Genomic DNA, 12,049 nt, shown 5'->3' with positions numbered 1-12,049 from the left:
CACTGAAAAAATACTCATAAAATATAACCTTTTAATAGTTTGTCGTTAATATTCCCAAATTTACTATGTGGGAATGGTAGTTACAGCGAAAAATAGGGGTTAAAATCATTTACATACAAACATATATATATATATATATACACACAATGTGCTCAAAAGAAGGACATGAAGTGTTTTAGTGAGAAATGTTTTGTTTTATTTCTGCCAGTGATGATGTGTCACGTATGGAACAATTATAACCCTGTGTTGTGGTTTGTGCTGATCTCTAACACTTGGTAATTTTATAGGATGTCTGATGTTCTATTGGTATAACCAATCCTTCGAGTGCCACCTACTGGCGGTAAATTGTATTGCACAGAGTATTTCAGGTATCCTGTTAGGAATATATTTTTATCCTTCACCTTTAATTATAAATAATCCTTTGGCGCCACCTATTGGTGGTTAATCGTATTATACTAGATTTCAGTGTGAGTTGTCAAATAAGACTTATTTTAGTTAATCCACTGATTTTATGGGGATCATAAGAAGGAAAAAGATACCTTACTCAGATATTTATAGAGCGGCACAAAAACCATTCATACACAAACATGGAGGGTATATGTGTAAGTGTGTTTATACATTCAAATGGATATGTTTTTTCAGATGTACTTATGCGCTCAGGTGGGTATATCCTATGTGCTATATGGCAGGGTTTGAATTATCCCTTGCTGCTTTCAGAATAACTTTACATCTGATTAATTTGCACCTTTTGGATGACTGCTACCTGCTTCACCCTAGGTGTTATAATTTCTAACACCTGGGTGGTCTTAATAGCGCTCTATTACATTTACATTACAAATCAATAATTTTTTAGGCTAACAAAACATCTCAAACAGAATTACAAGCCAACGCAAGCGTTTCGCTGACTAGCTCAGCTTTATCAAGGCCAACCTGATTGTCCCAGCTGGCTTATATTTATTCATATCTGCCCACCAATGGGAAGCCTGTCTTGATGTCACGTGTATTTTGTCCAATCGTGGCTCTTACAATTTCTAAGTACCTCCTCCTCAGTACATTACATTGGGCTTCCTGGTTGACGTTGTTGATCATGTGATCAACAACGCAACGCATCACATGGTCGGCGTCCCACGTCACATAATCAAATTTCTCTTCGGGTCTAGCAAGGTCACCTGATCGCCCGGCATTATGCCTTCTCTCGCATCTCCAGATTGTGTCATGTGATGCGTCACCTGACTGTGTCTCAGCCAATTGCGGTGCGTATGCGTCCTGTACCCCGAAGTAATGTATTGTATATTTTTTTACAGTGTTGGTTTATTGTTACACAGTCCCTGGCCAGCGGCGGATCCCTTTGACGTCACTACACACAACAGAGAAAAGAAGGCATTCACGGAAAATGCGGTTACGGACGTGGTGGGGGGAGGATCCCGTTTAGCCAACCAGGTACCGTGAAAGTATTTTAAGGTACTTGTATGTGCACATACTGTTTGTTTGTGAAGCCTGAAGACGGGGAATTAAATCCTGAAACCTTGCTTAAGAACTACATGGTCGGCGTCTTTATTTCTTAAATAGAAAAGAACAGGGCGTGCAGTTCCATCGTTAACGTATCTATTTCATTGAACTGACGGCCCGGCATTTGTACATGGAGGGTGTGTGCACACTTATCGCTGATAACCATATCAGAATGATATCTATATCAGAATATATATATTTCTCAGAACTATATAGACAGTTTTTTTGCTTTATTACTGTATTGATATAGTTATCTGTTTTACCATGTATTCCTGAACGCATTTTTTTTTTTTAATTACCATTATTATATAGCGCACACATTTTTTTCCACCACGCTTTACAGAGAATATTTGAACATTCACATCAGTTCCTGCCCCAGTGGAGCTTACAATCTATATTCCCTACCACATGTACATGCGCACACACACATTAATTCTAGGGTTAATTTTGTTGAGTCTCTTAACCTACCAGTATATTTTTGGATTGTGGGAGGAAATCGGAGTACTGGGAGTAAACACATGAAGCAAAGGGAAAATATACAATTTCTGCAGTTAGGGTCATTGTGGGAATGAAACCCATGACTTCAGCTATGTAATGCTAACCATTACACCGCTTAAACGTGATGGTTCTGGGTCCATTTCCAAATCGACAGTCCCAATGCAGGTAAGACCAAATAAGAACATGGGGTACTAATGGTGAACCGTATCAAAGGATATATATGGGGGGGGGGGTATTGCATGCAATGGGAGTCTTCTATTAAAGTATTTCGGAAGCATTGGCATATCTGATCTTTTTATAGCATGGGGTTGGGTATCAACATAGTTTTTCCAACGTATCCAAGAATTTTTCAGTAGATACATCTTTATGTAAAGATGCTTCCAACCACTCAATTTTAAAAATATGGTGCAGTCTAGTGGGGTAAAAAGAAAAATGGAGGGGCTGTGGGATGTAGCAAATACTGTAAAATACATTTCCTCGCAACTGCGGATACAATCAACAATTTGCAGACTCCCTGTGTCACACACATTTCTTTTGGCATAATACTAAATATCGCCCACTCGGATCGGTAGCAATGCAAAATGCTGTGTTGTGTATCTCCACACCTGCATCCAAAAGCCTCATATTGAATAATGGATCAACTCATGCCTCCGCTGCGGTTCCCAGGGGCAAAGTGGTCAGCAAGCAAACCCATCAAATGCTGTTGATGTGGTGACAAATAAGCCATATGTAACACATTAAGGAACAATTCCACATAGGAAGCAGTAGTAACCAATTTAATGGAAACTTCCAGATTTTGCAACTTTTTTTTTTTTTATTTTTTTTGTGGTCGTTGAGAGAATGTGATCTCCAAAGTACCATACCTGTACTGAGTTCCTCATGCTGAAGAGGGGTGTGGAGAAATGAATTCTAAACAAAGATTGCTGTAATGTGGGCGTTTTTTTTTTTTTTTTTGCGTTTCAAGAGTATCCAATGGATTAATATAGTTCCTTGGGGAGAGCACTCTGGAAGAGACCAGCCACATAGTGGGCCTGAAGAAATGGCAATAGGAAAGACTGACATTGGGAACTTATCAACCACTTGTGCAAATGTTAGTAGTTTGTTAGACTCGATTGACAAGATGTCCCAAATTGGTAACTCCATGACGTTGCCACAGAGTAAATGGATGTTGTGCGTTAACCTCCTGAAACCGTGGGTTAAATACAGATGGGAGATGAAGACACATAGCGATTGGTCATGGCATAGTAGGTGCCACACTTTGAGTACTCATGAGTAGTAGTGGTTTGTTCTGTAATGGGATGGGTATCTCCTCATTGTGGTGATCTAGAAAAACAATTAACTTATTCCCATTTAAAAAGGTAGATTCCACAGTAGTTTAGAAGTACATATCTTAAGTGATTTACTTTCTTCTTAAAGATCCCATGGCAGTAATGACAGTGAGAAATCTCTCCTCCCTATGTTTTCTAGGGACTGCCCACCTTTGGTATATCATCCCGCTCCTCCCCTTCATATGTCTCTGGAAAACACTCAATTGGGGCGGGTAATGCAATGGGAGCTTTAAGGAGAACTGGAATTATTGATCAGTATAATTTTTGGTACTTGTGTATTATCACGGCGCCTGGCTACGCTACGCTTTCAGCATAGGTTAAGCTACGTTGTCGGCGTAGCCCAACGGCTGCCTAGCGTAGTGCCTACGCGGCAGCCCTGCTTAGTGTCCCCATCAGGCAGCTAGTCACCGTACTGTCCCCGGCAGCTGCAGCCTAGTGAGCGCCTCACACAGCGCCTGCCAGATCCCCTGTGCTGGTAGACGCAGGAGCGTCTTAGAAGTTATTGCCGCAGGGTAGGGTAACCCTGCCTGTGTCCACTTTAGGGAGACAGACAGGGTTAGGGGTTTGGCAGCGCGTGCGTCTCCTGCACAAAGGGGGGATGCTGTGTGCAAGTGCGTTTCATGCAAAATAAAGGACACATTTGCCAGTGCTCCATGTTACATACTGGCAAATGCCTCGATTTCAAACCCCCACTATCCACGTAAGCCCGAAGTGTGATGAGCGGACGTGGTACGCATCCTCCCAACTTTTTTATACCTCCACTATCTGCATCGGGGTGGAGTTGATTTTATCTGTGGCGAGCCCGAAGCGTGGTGAGTGCACGCGGATTACTTGACGTGTATTCTGCGTCCGTTCACCACACTTTATAAAATCAACTCCACGCTGACATGGATAGTGGGGGGTATGAAAAGGTCGGGAGGACAAGTACTCCGTCCGCTCCTGGGGCTCGCCATGCTTTGGGCTGGCGGTAATAGTGGGGGTGTTTCAGGAACACATTCACACCTGTCATGTCAGGCAGGTTAAAATGGTCAATGGTTCCCACACAATGTAATAAGCACTGACTAACTACGTAAGCTCCAGCTAGCAGCGAACTGGCGGGAACACTACGCTGATACTGACAGGGACGCTGCCTACGTTGGCCGTGGGAACACTATGCTGATTCTGGCAGGAAGGCTACGCTAACTACGTAACTGGTGCTGTGATGATACACAAGTACCCAATTTTCTTGTTTTCTTCTATGATCCCTGTGGCAGCCACGACAGTGGGACATACCAAAGGTAATAGAAGGACAGCAGACCTTTTATATATGCATTTATTCAGGCACAGCACCTTGCAAAACGTGATTTCCAAAGTGGGCTTATGACACCTTCAATTGGTAATGTTTGGAAAACATATGAATTGAGGACCAGGTTGCTAATTGACCTATGGGTGCAAATGCACTATGCGATCATTACATTACAATATATAAGAGGTTGTTGGTATATCATTGGCCAGTCATATTGGCCTGCCCACAAATCGTCCAGGTCACCTCTTGTCGAGCAGGTCCCTAATACTATGAGGTTACCACATGGGATACAGGAAACCCCGAAACATGATCCAGCTTAGGACCCCTCCAGGGCATCACAATGAAGAATAGTGATAGTAAAGTGATAAAACACCTTTCGTTACTGAGGGTGTGCAATTTTAGAGCCACTTTTCCAAACTATGTATCTGTGTAGAAATACACACCTGAGGTTTGAGAATGCCTCATCTAGATTAGCACCCCTCCCCCCACCACCCTCTGTTTTTAAGCAGGGAACCAGCATGGACTGCACTGAGACAGAGGCAAAATTCCAAGTAAGTCCTATTTATTTGTACATCGTGTCAGAAAATTTGGGGGTGGCATCTGGGCGTGGGGCCCCATGGCTGGACTCTCAGGGCATCACAACTTAAATACACAGTCACTTTTTATATCATGTTTGTTTATTATTTATGTATGCACTCTTTATTTCACATACTTTCTACCTTCATACTTATAATTTTATCACTATTTTTCATTATGATGCCCTGGGGGGGGTCCTTAGCTGGATCATGTTTCGGTGTTCCCTGCATCCCAGGTGGTGACCTCATAGTTTTAGGGACCTGCTCGACAAGAGGTGACCTGGACGATTGGTGGACAGGCCAATATGACTTGCCAATGATATACCAACAACCTCTTATTATATATTGTAATGTAATGATCACATAGTGCATTTGCACCCTCTCTTTGTAAACCATTTTATTCTCAGCAGATGGCACCTTTTCATTACTGAGGGTGTGCAATTTAGAGCCACTTTTCTCTGCTAATTGACCTATGTCTATCATGGATGCTTTTAATAATTAAAGGATCAATTTTCCCCCTTGATTGTATACGAAAGTAATAATGGGCAGATGGATCAAAACGTGTTTTTGTGGGATCTGGACCCTTTCTCCCCCCTTTTTGACTTATGAACAGATGTTTGGATCTCCTTAACTCGTGATCTTTCAAGGTATAATCCTTGCTGACATAATTGTTACCAAGACCACCACTTTCCAGGCTCGGAACTTAAGCAGTGTTTCTGTCAGAGGATTAAATGGTATTTTCATAAGCTTTCAGGGTGAGGTTGAGGTCCCATGGTGCCATAAGATATTTTATTGGTGAAATAAACATCTTAATGGCTCTACAGAATTTATTAACTAACCTTTTCTTATGCCAATTTTCTGTTCAGTAATACTATTAAATGTCATTTGTAGAAACTGCTAGACCCAGACTGAAACCATTGTGCAAAAATTGGAGGACTTTAGCAGTAGGAGTTTTTTTTTAAATATTCCCTGACCATTACCCTATGCCATAAATCTTTTCCATTCCCTCTAGTGCGCAAGAGAGGCTAGTATTTGCATTACTTGATCCAACAGATCATGTTGCTTCAGTAGACCCTACTCAATTTTCAGACCTTCAGCCATAATCTCCCTGGATTGGGATGTTATTGGGCCCTGAAACAGTAGATTGGCCATGACTGGCAGAGTCCAGGGTCCCTGTACCTCCAACTTTTAACATAGTTTGGAACCAAGGTCTCCTCGGCCAGAAGGGAAGAACTGCTCCCACTACCACTTGGTCCTTTCATTTTCTTCAAGATACGGTTTATTAACCGGAATGGAGGGAAGATATAGCCCATACGAAAGTTTCACTTTATCATGTTTTGAGCATCTGTTGATACTGCTTGCTGTAGATAGAATCTCAAATAAAATTTTTCTACCTAGCTGTTGGTGTTCATAGCCATCATATATCACTGGACTTCAAAATCTGTCTGTAATCATTCAAATTACTTCTAAATTCTACTCCTCCAATTCCCCAAGTAGGATATCATTCCAGCGCAAAGAATAAGCAACCATGTTCTCCTTTCCTGGGATGAACTCTGCGGTCAGAGATTCTAAAGGTGCCCATACAGGCTGCAAGAATCAAATGCGTTATGGGCTGATCGCACCGCAGGCATGTGTTTTGCATGTAATGTGTGTGCGATCCGAAAGCGGTACAAAATATGTGCAGCACATACTTTTTGTACTATGCGATGCCTGTGGGAGCATGCACTGCATGCTGCTATTGCGTGTATGGGAATTCTTTTTTTCTCTGCCCATATGAAAATCATTCCTATGATCACAATCAATGGCCTGCTCTTGGTTCCTTGGTTGTTCTGTTTTTTTTGTTTTTTTTAATTCGATGAGTTTTCTTCTACGATCCCCATGGCAGCCAAGACCTTGGGATTTCATCCCTCTCCTCCTAGTTAGACAGGCTGTTTTTTTCCTTAGGACCTCCCCCTTTAGGTATAAATCCCAGCTCCTCCTTATCCACCTTGTCTTTTTTTCCTGTCTCCTTGTTAGAGGTAGGCAGAGCAGGTGTTTTTTTTTTTTTTTTTTTTAGGGAGCTTACCTTAAAGTACAGGGAACACTCTGGGGCAGAGCGGCATGGGAGCGTGGACCAAGGGATTTCCTGCCCATAACAAAGACCTGGAAGCATGGCCATCGGGGAGTCCTGTCCAGGGGAGAAAGAAAAGCTCCGATGCTGGGTAAGTCTCCAAAGCTTTCTGCAAGCCAGCAGCAAACAGCGTTCAGCGTGGCCGGGACTTCCGGGTTGCGTTGGTCAGACTACAGCTCCCAGGAGGCAAAGCGTTAGACGCGACTTCCGGGAGCGGCTTATGAAGCTAGGACTACAAGACCCATAATCCTATGCACGTGACGCACTTCCGGTGCGGGCGGCGCGAGGAATCAGCTTTCAGGCTATTTAAAGCCTGAATGGAACCTAACAGCAGCATGTAAGTGGCTGCTGAGAGAGAAGTTGCTGCATTTATCCTGAAACAGCATTATAAAGGTACTGTTGGCTGTTGGGTTTTTCATTCAAATGAGTGAGACTATTTGTTGGATTCAGCACTTAATTCAAAGTATTCATTTTAGGGCTGATTAATCTACACTGCAAGCTATGGATTCGCCTTCCCCCACCAAAGTCAGATAGTGCCCCTGTGAGGTAAGCTCCGGTGTGTATTTATTTATTTATTTGGATATTTTAGTGACAGGCATTTATTTTTCATTATAGTGTAACTGCCAATCCAGTTGTACCAAAAACGAAAATTGCAAAGAAGAAAAATATTGATAAAAGTTGCATTGCCTGTGATAAAGTCTTCTCTGGACCCCAGACAAAATCATTATGTGATAGATGTGATGTTCAGCAAATTCCCACTTCTGAGCAACCTAAAATCTTGCTAGATCTGATGGAATGGATGAAGAAGTCATTTGTGTCCAAAGAGGAGTATATGGGAGCATAAGGTAAAAGATCCAGGGATCAGGCAGGATTCAATGATGATGACGGTTCATCAGAAGAAATCCCGGATCCGGATTATGTTTCCTCTGAAGAATGTGGCGAGATTAAAAAAGAGGTCAGAAGCTTCAGTTTTGAAAAAGTGGAGAGTGTCCTTAAGGCTATCTAAAAGACGATGAACTATAAAGAACCACTTACTACTGAAGCAGGAGAAGACATTCTTTTCGAAGATAGGTCCAAGAAAGGCAGACCTTTTCCAATTCATAAACTTATGAAGGATCTGATTACAAAGGAATGGTCTAATCTAGATAAGAGACAAGGTAAACTGTCTAAAGGCCCCCCATACACTATGCGATTTTGGGACGATTTCATCCGATTTCGGCACTTTGTGCCGATAATCGGGTGAAATCGGCCCAAAATCGTAGGTGTGTGATATCTGATCCGATGCGCGGTCCCGTGCGCATCGGACCGGATCAGGGAGGTCGGACGGTCTGTACATACGATCACGTCCGACCTCCCTGTATGCATATGCCTGCCACCTGACAGGCATATGCATGCAGACACCGGGGGAGCAGTGGGGCGGGCAGCGGGTCCCTGAGCGCCGGCGAGTGCTGCTGACTGACCTGGCCGGGCAGTGTACTTACACATAGCAGCAGCGGGGACGGGCAGCGCAGTGGCGGCTATTAGATTTTTAAAATACTTGTCAAATGACCGGCCGCTCTCTGATTGGAGAGCTCTCCGGCCAATCAGAGAGCGGCCGGTCATTTGACAAGTATTTTAAAAATCTAATAGCCGCCACTACGCGTCCCGTCCCCGCTGCTGCTATGTGTAAGTACACTGCCCGGCCAGGTCAGCAGCGCTCACCGCACCCGCCCCCACCACCGCCGCCGCTGCCCGCCCCCACTACTCCTCACCGCCCTGCAGCTCCCTGGGTTCTTTTTTACATGGAATAAATCGCATGCGATTTATCCCATGTAAAAAATGGCACATCAAGTGCCAAATTGTATGTGAGCCTCCCGGGGAGCTGCCGGGCGGCTCGCAGGTAAATTGGGTCCGACTTGTCCCTAGGACAAGTCGGCCTAATGTATGGGGGCCTTAAGATAGAACGAATGTATCCAGTTAAAGATCTTTTTCTGAATTGGTGCTCACTGCCTAAAGAAGATGCGGCAGTGGCAGAACTTACCTCTGGGACCACGCTACCGCTAGAGCAGGGGTGGCCAACCAGTCAGAGGTAAAGAGCCGAAAAATATCAATAGTCAAGCTAAAGAGCCGACATCATGCGCGCGCCGAAGGTGCATGCGCCAGAAAAAGGGGCATCGTTTATTTTGACCCCTTGGGGGGTGGGTGTGATACAAATATGCCTCCAATAGTGCAGTGCCATATATACATATGCCCCCAATAGTGCCAGATACACATATGCCCCCCACGGTGCCAGGTATGCACCACACGGTGCCGGGTATGCCCCTATGGTGCCAGAAAGCTGGTATGCCCCCACAGTGCCACAAACTGCTATGCCCCCACAGTGCAAATTTCCCAGCAGCAGCACTCACCGTTGTTGCTGCTGCTACCGGGCGGGGAGAGGACAGTCTGGTGTCCCCCTGCAGTCCTCCTGTCATGTCACTGATGGGAGGAGAGCACAGCACACCGCGCGTCTCCTTCCCCCCCACTTCACTGTGACTGGGCTGTCCACCAATCAAAGCTCGCTGGCCGGCTCCTGATTGGCTGCTGGCCCGTGAGCTCTGATTGGCGGACGGCCCAGTCACAAGGATGCACAGTAAGGGGTAGGAGAGATGCGCGATGCGTGCTCTCCTCCCCTCAGAAGAAGAAGGGATTCAGGGAACCGGCAGCAGGGGGGACTGGGACGGATGGTGTGTGGCGGGCAGCAGTGGGAGCAGGAGCCTCACTTTACAAGGGGGAGAGCCGCATGAGGCTCAAGAGCCACAGGTTGGCCACCACTGCGCTAGAGGATGGGGCCTCATTCAAGGACCCTATGGATAGAAGAATGGAGGGTGCATTCAGAAAACTTAATTTCTCGTCGGCAGTGTCCCTTAAAGTTGGAGTGTCAGTAGCATCCGTCTCTAGAGCAATAAGACTGCGGGGAACTGAATTGCATTCAGATATCGAGGAGAGAATCTCCAAGCAATATTTATTAAAGAAATTAGAGACCATGCAGAAAGCGACTGAATTTATCTGTGAAGCTTCGTTAGACATTGTATCTTTTGCAGCCAGATCAATAATGGCGGCAGGGGTGACAGCAAGAAGGGCCCTATGGCTGAGGTCGTGGGCAGCCGACGCAAACTCAAAGAACAGATTGGTAGCGCTTCCGTTTGAAGGCTCTCATTTATTTGGATCTAAGATGGATGCATTGATCCATAGGCTTACTAGGGGAAAATCCCTAAGGTTACCTCAAGATAAGAGAAACAAATTCCCATATCCGACTTCTTCCAGACAGCAATACAGAGAGGCAAAATCCTACAGACCAGGGAGACCATATGCAGTGGCAAACGCAGGATTTTCAGAAGGGGGTTTCCAGAGGGGCGGAGCAAAGCACAGAGATGGACACTTAGGTGACCCAGTATATGCCGGGTCATTTAAAGTATTATAGATAGACATATATATATATATACATACACAGGGGCGTCAACAGAAGTGTAGACCCCTGGGCATAGCAATGTATTGGGGCCACTACTGATCCTCCAGAGGTAGGGGTGGGGGAAGCTTTGATGTCCCCCGGGTGGTAGGGGGTATTATATCAACTACTCAGCATGTAGCGCCTGGATCAGTAATTTCCATTAATTACCCCCTGGGAGATGGGGTGGGAGAAGAGGGCATTGGGCTGAATGAAGGGGCCCTGACAAATAACTTCCAGGGTGGTAGAGGATGTTTAATACGCAGAGGAGGGGTGTATAGTGGAGTGGGCTTATTATTCATAATTTTCTGGTGGGAGACAGCTTGCTTGACTGCAGATATCTCCAGTTCCCAGAAATACATTTATTAGATTTTAATGGATTTAAAAACTAGAGAATCCCACCTACCAAATGGTATTGGGACTAGGGGATCAGAGTTCAGGAGGCAGAGCAATCTGCCCACGAGTATATAATACTACATACCAGGTGTGTGGAGCTGGAGCAGTAAACAGCTGCTGGAAGGCTGATATCTCTGGTTCTGGGCACAGTAGAGACAAGCTACTAGAGTCCACCAATGGGGGAGAGTCCCAGCTTTTGGAATATATCCTCAGAGAAACTCAGTCAGACAGAACCTGAAATATCTGACTTGGAAGAGCAATTAACAGGCTTGGATGGGGACCACTGATTTGAAGTCAGATATCTCCGGTTCCCAAGGGCCGGTTTTTAAAATTCTTGTACCCATGGAAAGAGGGGACCCTCAGCTTTCAGCCTAGGGCCCTTAGACTCCTGGGGGGGTTTCTGGGTACCCAGAAACCCCCCTGCGTGCGCTACTGTTATGGTCAGAGGGGTTCCTTCCCATTGTCAAGACAGTCCTTTCGGCAGTCAGCAAGAAGAGGAGCTCGATAATGACAGTCACAGGGTAACAGAGGTAGGGGCTCGGCTACTCCATTTTGCCAACCTCTGGAGTTATCTGATTTAGGACAAATGGGTGATGAACATTGTTGGAGAAGGATAGGCAATACAATTTCTGAGAACCTACAAGAGATATCTTCTGGGAATCAAGAAAGCCCAAGACGGCGGTAGAAAGATTGGAGCTAAAAAAGCTGATCAACCAGTTGAAAGAAATCAAAGCAATAGAATCAGTTCCAGTCCAGCAGGAAAAGAGAGGTTTCTATTCAAATATATTCCTGGTCAGTGCTCGAAGTGGAAATTTGAAAGTGGGGGTATGGAAAAATAAAAAATTTAGTTACACGCGCGCCGAAGGGCTAGCCACATCCCCT

This window comes from Crinia signifera, chromosome 2, assembly GCF_055691185.1.
Source record: "Crinia signifera chromosome 2, ASM5569118v1, whole genome shotgun sequence".
NCBI classification, from domain to species: Eukaryota; Metazoa; Chordata; class Amphibia; order Anura; family Myobatrachidae; genus Crinia; species Crinia signifera.
Note: the sequence above shows the minus strand (reverse complement) of the source record.